Source organism: Podarcis filfolensis, assembly GCF_964270895.1.
Source record: "Podarcis filfolensis genome assembly, chromosome: 4".
NCBI lineage: Eukaryota > Metazoa > Chordata > Lepidosauria > Squamata > Lacertidae > Podarcis > Podarcis filfolensis.
In genome coordinates, this window is record NC_139607.1 from 60,510,690 (window position 1) to 60,526,587 (window position 15,898).

The window sequence follows — 15,898 nt, forward strand, 5'->3', positions numbered from 1 at the left end:
CCCCCACCTCAACATATGCATAGGAGCAAAAAAAGCATACCCTCCCTTCCCAGCTAGGACTTTCCCACATTGTTGTAGATAATGGATTAGAGCCAATGTCTGCTTGCATTACTTTTGGCCATTCATGTAAATGGAGCAGAGAAGAAACTGAAAATCAAAAGGGAATCTTCTGCTCAGCTATAGCCTGTGTCCTGGGATAGCTGGAAAGTCTGGTGCCCACTGCAAAGGCAAGAAAAACTCCACATTTTCTGACATCTAGCAGGGAAGAGAGAATATAAACTAAATCTTTCCCCCGAAGGCTTATTGCATTAATCCTTATTCACAGTTGTCAAATAGTTTAAGTGTGCTTAGTCTGCACCTCCACCTTTTTTTGTTGCTTTTAAGCTCATGGTGGCAGGGACCTGACAAATGTTAAAAATAAATATCAGTCAGGATATTGGACTCCATTGTCCTAATTCACGGTCATGCAATTTTAGCAGTAATATAACAAGCTCCCAGCTTTTAAGAATTCCCTATACTGCACTGCTTTCCAGTGTAATTTACTGCTATCCTACTGGGGCACTATCTTCATTTTGGCTCCTAAACATGCAAGGCAAGCTTCCTTGATAATTCAGGTGCTTGAACGTCCAGATTTTTCAAAAATATACATAATGTGGCTTCAATCAAGATAGGTTCTATGGAAGTTACAAGGATAGAAGCTACATAGCCAGACACAAAATTTCAGCCTGTCAAATCTGACTAGGCTCAAAGAGCCAGGTTTAACTTCCTTGGCTCTTGGCTTATGTTTCTCTGCTAAACAGAATTAATACTTTGATGTAACTAAGAAAATTAGGAGTAATTACCGTAATAAAATGTATGCAACATGTATATCAAAGCTATATACTTCAGGAATGTTACCTTTTTTCTAAAAAAAGAAAGAAATAGCGAATTTAGGCTCATTAGTTTTGATGAGAGTGGTTTGATGTGCCTGTGAAAAGTATGTGCTGTGTGCATATTAAAAAACTGAATTAAGAAGAATTGCTTCCAGGCTAAGTCCTTGTATGCCAAAACCCAGCCTTCCACTGTTTTATAGCCAAGATATATATCCCTGGGAATGCACAGCTATAATTTGTTATGTGCTATGACATTTTGCAATCAGTGAATCATAGTCTACAGATTAGGGTTTAGTGCTTCCAATCAGTACAATCACGCTGCATTGGCTAAAACTTCAGCTGAGACCCTCATAGGTTGACCTTCTTTTCTAAATTCCCTTTGCTGATGTCAAAACATATCTGGGCTATAATTTGACACCTTGTTTCCTTCTTTTGTAATCTTAGAAAAATGAAAACTCTGCCCGAAGTAATTTTCAGGAGTACCAAGACAGGTAGAAGTACAGAGAGATACTAAAGTTTATCTCAGTTCGTAAAATTTCTATTATTTACAATGATTACCCATTCATGGCACATTCAAAACAAGGTGTCAAATTATAGCCCAGATATGTTTTGACAGCCTGATAAAAAGGCCACATGATTGCTTTTATGTGAGTAAGTGCAATAGTAAGTGTAGCTTTTATACATTTCATCTCGGTAAGTGAATGATGAGAGAACATGGGATGTGCATATGGTTATGTAATAGAGGGTTATAACGGGCAGAAGTTACAGCAATTGTGCTGGTCACCAAAACTTGCTCACCTCTTCTACATGAGACATTGTGTGCATGTAAACATTGCATGTGCACTTTTTATTCTTTCATAATGAATGAGGAGCTTCCCCCCCCCTCTGTGCATCACAGTGGTGCCAAAAATTAAACAAAAGCTAGTAGAGGGTCCCCTTCCAGGACTAATATTTGTGTTGGAAGGGTAGGGACTTTTGGTGCACAAAACAGGGTTACACTACAGTTCCTGCATGCTGCAATACTAATTCATTCCAGTTGCTGTTTAAGGAATGAAAACCATGCACAATAAATGCTTACATGCTTACTCTTAGCCAAAGATAGAGTGGAGTCAACATCTGTTCATGTATTTTGGATATACGGTAGTAGTTTAGTCAACTGCTTGCCTGGAAGGCAAACTGACTTCATTCAAACAAAGCTGCTTAAGTGCTGCTTAAGTGCTTCAGTTCTATGGCTAAGGTTGGTGCCAGACACACCTGGCTTCTCGGTTCCTGGTTCAAGTGCCACTATTGAGTTTCATGATGGTTGTTGTTCCAGCTGTTGCTTCTTGTGTGTAGCCTACAACCACCAATAATATTGTAGTTGCCCTTCACTGTTGTAGCTGGTGCCCTTATTCCTTTTCAATTTCACCTTCACATTTTACAGAATTCTTATATGTTCAAAACCCACAGGAGATATGCTTAACCAATGTAAAAATACACATGCATGTCACAGTGCGTGTGGTATTAATTTCCAAGCCACATTATTTTGACATCTAGTCCAACCCCCTGCAATGCAGGAAACTTTTGCCCAACATGGGGCTCAAATCTATGACCCTGAGATTAAGAGTCTCATGCTCTACCAACTGAGATAGGGCATTCAAAATGTTAAATTTTCAACAAGATACGCTGCTGTTGTATAATATCGGTAATAAACAGCAGTGTGTTTATGACTTTCTCACAACATGTACACAACTGAATAAGCAAACTGAAAGGTGGTTTGAAAGAGAGAATTTGGCACAGTAAGAGAAAACACTAATTTTATATCATTTCCAGTGGTCCTAGTGATTATAGATGGATCAAACAACTATAGTTTTCTGCTAAATATGTTTCCTTTTTTTATCATGTCATTTTAAAAGCAGATATCACAGTAGTCTACAGATGCAAGAGTATGAAGTTAAAGAAAGAATGAGAAAACATTATATATATATATATATATATATATATATATATATATATATATATCCCTAGCTAAAAACTGCTGAAGAATTTCATCTTTTTCTTATCGTGATCTGATATTTAATGGTATTCCGACGCTATTGATTGTAATACTAAAATTATATTGAATGCATTCCTTGAGTTAGTCAAGTCATAAAGATTCATAGGGCAGTGCCCCAGAGGCATATGTTATCTTATGGCAACACAGAGCTCTTATCTAACTCAGTATTAGCACTGTCCATTTGAAATGTACCATATCTGTTTAAAAGTAAGATTGGCAAGGTTTGTAATTTGATGCGATGAATGGTGCCAGAAGCAAAAACATTGTTGATATTGTGATTATAATGTTGCATTTTTTACTTTGAGGATTATTCTCTCTGTTTACTTACACAATTCAGACTGGTTTGTGTACATACAGCTTAAATAATTGTGGTGTGTGTACACAAGGATTCCTGAGATTTCTATACACATATTTAATTCTGATGCACTGAAATGTGTTTGGGTATATGGTTTTTATTAGGAGAAAATGGTGTTGTTTGCTCGATATGCAGGAGCAAGGGCAAATGATTCCTGTCCCCAAAAATTCTACCTTCTCTTAAATAAGTGTTTTATGGCTCTGGGTGTTTGGAAACTGCCAAGCCCACTTCATCTGTCACCACAGGCACAAATATTGTCTGGGTTCTACATCCTACCCCACCATACATTGAAACTTTTCATTGTGGTAGAAAATATACCCCAAAAACATTCTGTGTGGTGTTTTTCAGATTGTATGAAGGTGAATATATTTGTTACATGCTAAAAATCAATAAAAATTGATAAAAATCTCACAGATGAACAGTTATAGAAAAGTTAAAAAACAAATGTCTCTGAAAAACTGCATGAAAATGCCCTCATTTCTGTTCCTTTAATGAACTAATTTTGAATTTTCAATTGCAAAAAACAAAAACTATCTTTTAAAATAAAATATTCTAAAAAGATTTTAAAATGTATAGAAGAAACCTCATTGCAACTAAGAACTAATGATTGCTAACATTAATCTCTCTCTCCCCCCACCCCGTGTGTGTGTTTCTAACCTCAAGAAACCTACAAGAAAACTGTCCTTGGTTAGTGAAATGTCCTCACATAACATGATGTCCCCGCGTGCCAACCTGCTAACACTTTATTGCTCTTTTCTGAAGGAAAATGCTAATTGGTACTGGTTACAATTTAGGGATACTGTCACAAATTGTTTCCCATACAATGTACTAGAGGGACTACCCTGTAGATCTACCTATGCGTAAACTGCACAATGAAAAGTGCACCTGGAATGTATTACTCTACAAAGTTGGATGAGGGTTAAACATGAAAATAAAGAGAATGAAAACTTTAAAGAGAAAATAAGAAATGATTGCTGATCCAAATGTTCACAGCCTAGGGACCGTTATCTCTAGTAGCTGAAGGAGAAGTTGAAGAGCTATGGAATCTATAATCCAGTCTTTGTAGGGATATTGGAGTGACTGGTCATATGCATAAATCTATACTGTAAAACATTAAGGCACTGCTTTGTCTTTTTCATCTAAGTTTAACTGTGTTATGTTTTCAGAAATGCTGGGCAAACACTTCACAATGGCATACAGTACTTTATTCTTGTCTTAACTGCCCAGCTATTCTACATAGCAATTAAAACCTTAAACACAAAACAACATGGGAATGCAGTAAAATGTTAAATAGCGGTAAACAGCATGTCAAATAGAAAACTAAGGCAGACATGTGCAAACATCAAGTATTAGCTTTATATATTAAAGTGTTTTTAATACTGACAGCTGGGGTGGAGGTTAAATGTCAAGGGACTCTCATTGCACTACTTAAAGAAGAGTTTCAATTTAAAAATACAGAGGACTGTAAAGATTTTTTTTTACTGATCCTAGGTGATATCTTGTCCTTTCCTGCTAAGTGCTTTTTCTCCTGTATTTGGCACAGAGATCAATCTATCATGAGATGCAATGAAATTTCATAATCAGCCCACTATTGTATGTGGATTTGTAGTCTGATGAAAGAAAGCACTTCTTTGTTCTCAGAAACTTCCTAGGAAGTGCAGTCACATGCCTAAGATGATATTTGGCCATTGCTTTTATTCTGAAAATGTTCTATTAATTCTAAAATCTAGCTTGGAGCACCATATTGTAGAAAATAAGAAAAACACATGATATATCAACTTGTAATGAGATTATCTTTTGTTTGGCATGGAGTTTGAATTGACCTGTTTTCTCCCCTAACTTACTGTGCTGATTTCAAGATGTGATGAATGGGCCATATCTAACACTGGGAGCATGGGGTTCTGTTTGTGTAACAGTACTGCTTCTACCTTTTTATTCCTCTTGTGACCTCAAAATTTGCTCTGGGGAAGCCGCAGGTGAGAGGAGATGAAGGGAGATTCCCATTGTGCAAGAAGAAGTCTGTTGTGCAAGTGGAATGATAGTGTTGGATGCAACCCAATACCTATACATATAAAGTTAGGGATGATCCAAAAGTTTGAGTTGATGATGGGGGGGGGGGCAGGGATGTTAAATAAAAGTGAGAGAGAAAGAGAGAAAGAACTCAGGCTGCTACCCTACTGCCAACATCAATAACTCTCTGAAACAGAAATTGCTCCCACGGGTTTCAGGTATCCATATAAAAGAATCATAGAATTGTAGAGTTGGAAGGGATTTCGAGGGTCATCTAGTCCAACCCCTGATATGCAGGAATCTCTATGCAGTTGATGAAGGAGTCAGAGGTGCCCTTCTTTATCATTTTGTATATGCTTATATAGTTGCAGAAGTGTGTGTGTGGGGTGTTAGGGTAGGCGTAGTAGCTCTGGCGGAGGAACCGTCATGCTCCTTCTTGGGTAGTTTGTTCACCTTTAGTTCCCACCCTGGACTCAGCTCTCACCAATGGTTCCTAGAAGGTGTCAGCATGTAACAGCAGCCACACCCCAGGAAACGGCTTTGGCTGGCTATACCAGGTAAGGGTAGCTGATGGGTCTCAAGCCCTTGCACCCGCTTGGCTGCAGCAGTTGCTGGAAGGAAGCATATAAGATGTTGTGAACTGCCCTGTTATCTATGGATGAAGGGCAGTACACAAATTTAATAAGCACAATAAATAAATGAACAAATAAATATGCCACCCAGCCATCTTAGGGACTCCACTCCAGATTTGTGTAGGGTTTACTGCTTAGCGTTTTCTTCTCCCGAAGAAGTCCCACAAGGCAGCAGGTACATATTTTAGCTTGGCGTTTACTCCCAAAGACTTTCTCACAAAAGAGTATAACTGCAAGACAGTGGAGGTTTAGGACCATTATCCATGGTGGCTGATGCTGATAGGAGCTGGAGTCCAACAATATGTGTCATGAACACTTCTGCCCAAGGTATAAGAGCTCCAGAGGAGTTGGGAAGCAGCCAACAAGAGAGAGGCTCACATTCTTCCCAGACAGCTGCAAACGGTAGTTTATCAACTCCCTGTGAGAATGACAGGAATGCAGAGAGTGTGCTAGACAGCAATCAACTCTCTCAAGTAACAGGAATGCAGAGAGTATGCTAGAGAGCAACCGACTCTCTCAAATGACACAGGCCATGTCAGAATGCGGGAGGGAAAGCAGTTCCACACTGGAAGGGGAGTTAAGTCATCAGGGACAGGTCTTAGATAGAAAACAAAGCCGGAAACGGAAAGGGCATGGGTTCCAGATATTCTGCCCTATGCGGAATCAGTCCTCAGAAGGGTCAACTGATTCATAAGTCACGGACGTATCGATAGGTGTCTGAGGCTGAGTGTTTGTATTGCAATAAATCTTCAAGCTAATTACAACTTGCGTGCTGTGTTATCAAGGCGGCAGCCTGGCTCCTGACAATATGCACCACATTGGTTGCCCCTGATCTATGCATTACAAGTACGTAGCAACAAATTCCAAACAATGAGCTCACTGGTTGTTAGGTTTATTATTTTATTTTAAGACACTTAGTGTTTTTTCCAAGATGCTGTTTTGGATTTGCTTTAGTCTAGCAAATTCTGCGATCCATAATTGTTCCATGATCAACATAATTGCAACATATAATTAGTTTTAAAGTTACAGAGTGTTGATGTATTGATTTCAAACAGATTTACTTTCCTTTTTCTCTCTATGAAGTGTGCTCCTTAAATGTGTCAATTCATATTCACGAGGCCTTGTCGTCTTTTCTTCTTTTATGTCCTTTAATGAAAAAACAAACCAACTTTACAATAAGCGAAACAATGTTATTTAAACATAATATGGTGCAATACTGTAGGGTCCACATTGTTCTGGATTCAAGCAAGGTATGCTTCATCCCCACTCTTCATCCCCAGAGACCAAGGAGTTGAGATCGGCTTTTATTTGGTTCTTAACACTCTGTGATCCTCCTGGAGTTTTTGCCTGAAAACATGCAGAGGGCTGGACTGCAGAAACACTTGACAGTAAACCTCTCAAGACATATATTACACTCAAAGCTTTTCAAGGTGCACATCAGAAAGATTAATAACTCTAAATTAACCGCAGTTCAGGTCCTTCTGCTTTGAGTCACTTTTTGAAATGTTGATAAACGGTTCTGTTCAAACACTGCTTCTGCACTACTGCTGGTCGGCTCCCTTTGCCCTTTAGGAGAGTAGTTACTGTTAATATTAGTGTATCCTGCTGTGACCATGATACTGTTTAGTCTATGACAGGCTTTAAAAATTGTGGTTGGAGGCTGTGCAACATTTTGCTTTAGCATCCCTCTCTATTGCTATTATAGTGTCTCACTCGCACAGACACTAAAAAAAAAATATATTTTTTTGGACTTACTTTTTGAGTTGCATTTTACATGCAGAGCTGGAGTGATTAATATTTCATCCTATTCCTCTGCACAGCCTGATATGGGTCTGCTTCTGTTCAGCTCTTCTGCCACTATGATGCCAGTGAATGGTGACGAATAGCTGGAGCTGGCCCTCTGATGGTTTCGTGAAATCTATTGTGAGAAGAGAAACAAACAGTGGCTTGCTACATCATCAATCTAGACCGAGTTAATTAAATGCATTCCCTTGCATTTGAAATGCACTTCCTGCTGTACTATAATATCTTGGCACAGTTAGCAAATGGGTTGCACTTGATGTTAGATGAGCATTTTAATTTAAGGGAGATCCACGAAAGGCAAAAAATATACATGGTGCTTCAAAATGTATAAAAAGAGGAAGAATATTATATACCAGATTACCACCCACTTTGTTAATTTTGAGTAGTAAAGATGCATACTTAGAAGTAGCCCCAATGCTTCATATGTTCTCATGAATTATATAAATGTTTGTTCTGATGGATTAAACTGATCCCTAGTTAGCATATTTAAAGAAAAACATAATAAAAAAATCTATGTTGCAATACTGGTTTTATTCTCCATTATCTACACAGATCTGCCTAGGAATATGTTTCTTTGTGGTGAATGTAGTAATTTATTTTTAATATACTGGGAAAGGGTCTGTCCATTTATTTTGTAGGAAATTAGTTTGAGTGGGAAAGTATTTCTAGAAAGAAAATAAAGACTAGTTGAAAACCAGTGTAGTTAAATCTGTAAAGAAAGGAGACTGTGTTGATTATATTTGTTAGATAACCTATTTGAGCTAGTGTTTAATGGATAATCAATTTAAATGCTCTTATCAGCAGCCCTTTGGCTGTATGTAGTGTTCTCAAGAGGCTACAGTTATCCTACTGAAAATTCAATTATCAGATTTATTATAGGAGCAAAAAATAAGACATTTTTAGTAATAGGTTAAATATTTAAATATTCAACTTCACCCATTAAAAATAAGCATGACTGTCTGATCCTCTCAGAATAACTGAACTGAAAACACAATGACAATTTGTTATTTACATTATTTTATTAATAATGCATATGGCATCAAAAATGCCAAAAGTACTGGTAATTTGAAATCCCTTAATTCAGCTTCAGAATACTCTCGTGTGAGAGAGGCTGCTATTAGTCCCATTTTATAGGTTGTCAACCTATGAGTCCATTTTCACAGAGAGATGTAAACCAAAGGTGTGAAAAAATGAACCTAATAGGAGCAAAGGCCTGTCATTTCTGTGTTATGTGTTCACAGTCTGGCTCAGTCTGTGTTCACATGTGTTTGTAAGTTCATCCTGTAGCATACCCACATTAATCTTATGCATGAGGGGACAAGCCTGCTAACCTAGAAAATCAAGTTCATCACGTAGGAAGAAGTGAGTAGAAGCAGGCTACCTCATGTAAGGCAACACCCAGCACATGGTGTGAATCTAGCAAGAGGGCTTTAGTTTAGTGAGCTTTCCTTCCTGTTAACAGTGTCTAGGATTGCAGCCTTATCCTTTCACTACTTGAGAGCCTGCTTCAGTTAGAAGTGGAAGACACTAACTTTGTTTTCAGTAGTTCCACCAAGCTAGTCACCCTTACTTCAGCTGTTCCTCTAAGTATGCAGAGGGATTAAAATGAAAATTTGTATGCTGAAACATATCCATATTTTAGAAATCTTACTATCATAGTAAGGCGTCAGAACTTGATTCCCTCAGCAGTGAATGGCTGTATAAAAAAATAAGCCTTTGTATATTTAACAGTATACGACAGTAAATGCATAAATAGGTTTTTAAAACATGGAAACTGTATAAATATTTCCATACTTCATAACTCTCAAATGAAATAATTAACATAAACAGAGATGGGAATCTATTCCAAGTTATCAATTATGCATTTATATCCATTACATTATTTAATATTCTGTAACAAGCACTGTTGCCATTGCATTATTATTTTTTGCAGCTGTATTTTTTGCCTTTCCTGTGCATTAGCTTACCTTTCTAGTATGATCAACATCAAGGGGGAACATAATATTTGATTCTCTACTTTTAATTAATAAAATCCACCCTGTTTAGTGCAGTCTCAGTGAATGAGCCAGATTGGCACTGGCTAAAGCAACAATAACAGTGAATCATGATATTGAAGCTTAAGCCCATTTCTGTGTCTTGAAGCCCGGGAAGAAGCAGTTAAGGCTGCAGTTGGGGAACCCAGAGCCCTCCAGGTGTTGTTGGACACCAGCTTTCATCAGACCAGCCTGTACCTGTTGAGGATAATGGTAGTTGTAGCCCAACAACATCCAGAGGAACACAGGTTTCCATCCCTGAGCTAAGAGGCCCCTGGAACACTGCGTAATGGGATGGGTCCTACTTATTCCACTCTTAATACTGATTGCCTTGGAAAGGGTTTTCATAACCACTGCCCCATGAAAGAGCATGGTTAACAGTCTTTGCATGGCCCAGTTATACTTTGGCAGTTATACTTTGGTAGCCACCAGACCATGTCCCAGCTGTTGCTCATCTGCCAGGGTCAAGGATGGGGTCGGATCTCTGCTCAAGGACACTAATTCTGTCCTCATGCCATTGCCAATATTGTAACATTAGCATACGATCCCAGGAGTAACTTCCTCAATGTCAAACTCAAAACATTAGGTCAGGACTCATTAGGGTATGTATATATCAAAACTAACAAAGAGTCCCATGGCACTTTATCGAGCAACAAATGTATAGTGGCACAAGCTTTTTCTAAAGCTACAACCTGCTTCTTAGGGCTCATAGCTCGCATGCTTTGAATGTGAAAAGTCCTAATTTCGACCCCCAGCATCTCCCAGGTACTGGGAAAGGCTCCTGTCTGAAAGCCCCGGAGAGCGGCCGCCAGTCAGCATAGACAATACTGAGATAGATGGACCAATTAAATGGTCTGACTTGGTTTATGGTAGCTTCCTCTGTTCATGCCACAACTCATTTGTTCACCTTTAAGGTGCAATCTTAAACAGTGTGCTACACTGAAATGGGCACATTTTGGCTACTCTTCTGAGATTCACCCCGTCTATTGTATGTCTTGTGATGCACTAAATAACTTCTTATATATGATGATTTTTGCTAACAAAATTATACAGAATTACCTGAGATTAAAAAAAAATCTAAGAACACAAAATTGCATTTTGTCCCAGTCTCCCTGCACCACAAAATTTCTACTTGTCATTTTATTTTCTGAATGTGTGAAGGAGAAAGAGACTCAAGAATGCTGGAGTCTCAAGCCCAGAACTGTTACCTGGATTCCTGGATTCTTAGAGATGTAAAAAATGAGGAAGTTTGTAGGAGATGGAACTAGGAACTGGATCTTCTGCAGAAAGAATACTGGGAGATGAATGAATCACTTTTTTTACTTTTTATTATTTTATTGTTTGGTTTATGTTTTTGCATTGTGGTAAACTGCTGTGATTTTTTAATGATACAGTGGTATATAAATATGTTTTATAAGCAAATAAATATGGAAAGAGAACCCATGTTATGGGTTCCACCTCATGCTAGTGTTAACTCCATTTACCTAGGCAGATAGCATGGCAAGGAGCTCCTCTTCTGTAGTGTTCAAGAATATGTATATTACAAAGGCTGTAATTATACAGACAGACAGACAGACAGACCACAAGCAGACATTAACATCACATGAACCCAAACACAATGTGTTCCGTTATACCACAGATCAGGTCAAACATGAATGCAAACGTGTAATAGAATCCCTATTTGACATATAAGTGGCTATGAATTAAATTCCAGCATTTTGCCATTCTTTATCATGATTGTAAGTAATGTACGTTGTCTAATCCTGACTATACATAGCTTGATTCTGAACATGATTTTTCAAAAGTAAATTCCATTGCTTACAGGTGGACTTAGTTAAAGGCAAGTGTCTTTAGGACCAAAGCCTAAGACTATTTTCCCCACCCCTAAGTTATTACTATGGTCTCAAAAGAGATTTTGGCATCTTTTCATGCTCCACTTTAGTATTCATGATAGATACTATAAAATTGCATTTGCTTTGGTAACAATTTCCAGAGGGGTAGTTTTGCTTTAGTAAATCAGTAGTGATTAACCTGCAGCTTTCTGAGGGCAAGTGGGATACAGCAGTATCTTTATGTCTACATAGTATTTCCCCAAAGTAATTTGAAACACAATCCATTCGCTGACTGAATAGTAATATGGGGTCTTGTTAGCAAGCTTCAACTCCTAAAGTAATATTAAAATAATTACTTTAAAATGTGCATCAGTCTGTATGCCAAATATTTGTAACATTCTTTCTAGATAGCAAAGGGCCAAAGTAGACATTTGCACCTTGTTTTTCCTTAGTTAATGAAAGGTAATTTCCTTAGTAAATTACCGGAACACAGCATGGGAAGAGGAGGCTTATCTCCTAACTTCCCCACTTGTGATTATATGGAGATCACCCTCTCTGATAGGGAGATGTGCTTCAGTAATAATTTAGTTGGTGAAAGGGTGAAATGCTTATCTGATACTTACACACACACACACACACACACACACACACGTCCCACTAATAAAATCATTACGGCCCACAGCTGCTTCAAATATTGGGAGATCCAGTCCCAGATCTCTTGCAGACCAAGACTTTTGGCTTTCTGAAGCAGAGCACAAGATGATGCCCCTGCTCCCTCCCTGCAGTCAAAATACAGTACCCACAGCCAGCTATGCTACTTTGACATCTAAGGCAGAAAGCCCCACAAGTGCCCTTCCTCTTTCCTGGCATTTTAAGTATGTTGATAAATTGAAATAGTGCTCTCTAGATACTCAATTAGCTGCCTGAGGGGGTTGCCTCATGCTGCTCAGTGATAGGATCAGCTGTGTGGTGCATGCTGTAGCGTCTGGTGAGGTGGGATGGGTGAGGTTGTGTTGTTTTCCTGGCTTCTAAATGACACGTGCTGCTACCGGTTACCCAGAGGGAGATGGGCAAAATAGCTGGACCTTGGCATGGTGTGAGCACACCCAACCCCATCCCTCATTTTGTGTTGCTACACTGGCCATTGAATCAGTTAACCTTTGTTAACTATATCCCCGCAGAGCATGTGTTGTGTGATTGAGAGTGCCCGAGGAGGTGATTTTTTAATTTTAATTTTTAAGGAAAACCGTTGCATTGGTCTCTGTGCTTTCCTCCTCTGATCCCAGAGTTGCATTCATGACAACTACAGAAAGTGGATGTCAAGTGTCCTGCTTCAGGGTGTCGGTGAAGGTCCACTGTTTAGTTCAATCAAGAACTGGGGTTACAACAGCAGGGTGCAGGAGCTCACTTCCAGAGTAAATCTGGGAAGCTGGATTACTTAGTGGACTAGGTCAGCAGCAGCAGCTGGTGATTTAAAATCGACATCTTAAATATATGCTACTCTGTGAGCCCGCTGGCCTCTCCATGAGACTTGGAATACTTTGGCCTTGTCTCTTTTACCACCCACTGATAGATGCTGAAGACATATTTAATTGACATCCAGGCTACAATTCAAATACTCCTTCTTTCACTGAGTCACTGGAGATGGAACTGAATGAGTTGGATGAACTGCTTTCCTTTGGAACACAGGTCTGCTGTGGGCAGCCCAGGACTTACATACATACTTCCCAGACTTGGGTCCCAGCAAAAACAATGTGGGAAGCAGCAGTTAAAAGATACCAGTCATTCCAGCTGCAGTAGGCGCTGTGATTTTCCAGCTGTTTGACTTCACCCCCAGAGGTGCACTCCATTGTCTCTCAAGACAGATTGATGCCAACAACATTGTATGTATGTATAACACTCAAATGGACCAGACATTCTTTAAAAGTATCTGTCTTTTGCTGCTGCTTGGGACTGAAGAATCAACTACATTAATAAAGATTTTACCCTTCTTACAACTTTTAGTTCTACATTCTACTAGGCTGCAGCAAGCTTTCATTGAAATAATGTTAAAAGAAACCGATCGCCCCCTGTGTCGGAATTCAAGCGAGCAGAGCCTCCAGCTCTTAGGAATTTGGCCACCCTCCAGGTGCCCGGCTTGAATCCTTGTTGACCTCCCTTGCCAGCGTCTGCCGGCAAGGTCAAAGGAGGTCTCTTCGGCGATTCTTTTCAAACGTGAAAAGAACACACCACTCCTCCCCCTCCCATCTCCAGGGGGGGAATGAGACAGACAGAAATGTATCTACATGTCTTTATTTCTGTCTTTCAGCAGTACAGAGAAACATGTCTGCACACTCTGATTCCCAACTGCAGAGAGAGAATAAACTCCACCCATGTACTTCCAGTACAGGGTCATGTGTCACTCTGAGCTAACATCCGGCGCTCAGAGCAGTGAATAGACTGTCCCTGGTTCCCACGGTACAATCCAATAACACCCACATCCTGTTTACCATTCCAGCCACCTGGTGCTTGCTTCTGCATTGCTCCTTTTTCGTAACACCCTGTTCCATTGGGGCTCAGCTCTAAAAAATTATTTTGGGCTTAAATTCAGTGGTATTTTCATTGAAAGAAATATATGGTCCTTAAATTGTGTGGACAAACCATATCTCTTTAAAATATTTTTCAATATTCTCCTTTTGAGAAGTGCTGAACAATTTTTAAAAGTAACCCCAATGACTTAATACCACAAAAATTAATACAATATATTTTTAAAAGAATATTTCAGAGGTGGAACAGAGACCCAGATGCTCTCTTTTGAATTACATATCCCTTAAAAAAAGAAAGGAATATCAAGTCATGAATAGAATAATCGCAGAGAAAGGCTTCATAAATATATTTTTGGCAGAACTGCTTCATGAATACTGCAGAGTGGATATAATCATTCTTAAGAGGCTATTTAAAAATTATTCTCTGTAATGATAGTTCTATTCATTTCCACTCCTTATCTAGATCAGAGCAGTATCTTTCTCCTAAGTCTATTTTTCTCCACGGTGGTATTTTATTACCAGTATTTTTCAATTGCTTTTTACTTTGTCTTGGCTCATCCTCAATTTTGAAGCAGGCAATAGTAGAATTCCGGCTTGCATAGCCTATTGTAATACATGAATCTTCTATCACTGACCCTGAAGTGCATTCATGTAGTACAGATACATGACTGAAAATGCGTTAACCTTTGGGTGGCTGCTTTGAACTGCACCCCCCAATGAGGAAGAGAAGGACAAGATAGAAAAGCACAAGCAGTCAGATGGTTAATGACTCCAAGACACTTCTTCATGTTGCTCTAATTTTGAGCAAAAGTACATTGGCTTCCTGTGAAGCAGGGGATTGATTTTTAAACCTGGTATTTGCAGGCCAAGCACTCTTATGGCTCAGGTCCAGGTTTTTAGAAAGACTGATTTTTTTAAAAAAGTCCCACACAATCTCTTTGTTCATCTGAAAGCCATCAACTACCACAACCTCCTGTGGCAACTTCCTAGGGCTCATCAGCTGCTGTTTCTTTTATGTTCACATCTCTCTCCTTCTTTTAATCGAGCAATTTATCATTTAATTGGTAAATATAAATGCATTAAAATAACTTAAAGATATATTTAATTTGTATTTTTAGACAAATGTAAAGATAAAATTATAGGTGACCTCTTTATTTAGCTTAGATGCATGCAGTCCCCTGTATATATTGCAGCCATTCCAGAATTGCCTCTCAAAAGTTCAAAATGGTAAGCCTGAATTGATTAGCTGTTTTGTGGTGCTCTAATTTTAAGTAAGAATTTTGACAAATAGGAAATAAGTTAGGATAGACTCTGAGAATGTGGGGTTAACTTTTCCATGTGGCAATCAACATTATTCTGTTGGTTTTTTAAAAAAGAAATCAGCTTAGGACCACTGGGCATGTGCAGAGTGCCTTTCCTCAAAGACAGATTCGGAGAAATAAGCAAGGCGTAGGTACACACAAGATGCAACGGTGTGCATTTTAGAGCAGTGGGGGAGAACCTGGCATCTCATTTACTACATTAGCTAAAATGACTGTGAAAGCATGCATGCACAAAATGCTGATTTGGGGGGCATTGAGTTCCCATACTGCAAAAGCCAAGATACACTGAGATTCACTGCAAAAATGCAAATCTGCAAAATGTCAAGTTTGGAATCAAGTTGGAATGACAATGGAAACCATTTAAAACTCCGCCCCTCTCAGATAGCTCAGTTATCATTATCATTATCATTATCATCATTATTAGATTAAATGTTCATACCGCCCTTCAGATCACTGAGCAGTTTACAATATAAAAATTC

At 38.8% G+C, this 15,898-nt stretch overlaps 1 long non-coding RNA gene across 1 annotated transcript in view; it reads left to right on the plus strand.

Moving 5' to 3' along the window:
- LOC310761646 overlaps nucleotides 1–15,535 on the plus strand; it is a 74,450-nt gene extending 58,915 nt beyond the window's left edge. Inside the window, exon 5 of the long non-coding RNA XR_014547626.1 lies at nucleotides 15,481–15,535. This is a non-coding gene — a long non-coding RNA (uncharacterized lncRNA). The remainder of the gene's footprint in view (nucleotides 1–15,480) is intronic.
- The last annotated feature ends 363 nt before the right edge of the window (nucleotides 15,536–15,898 follow it).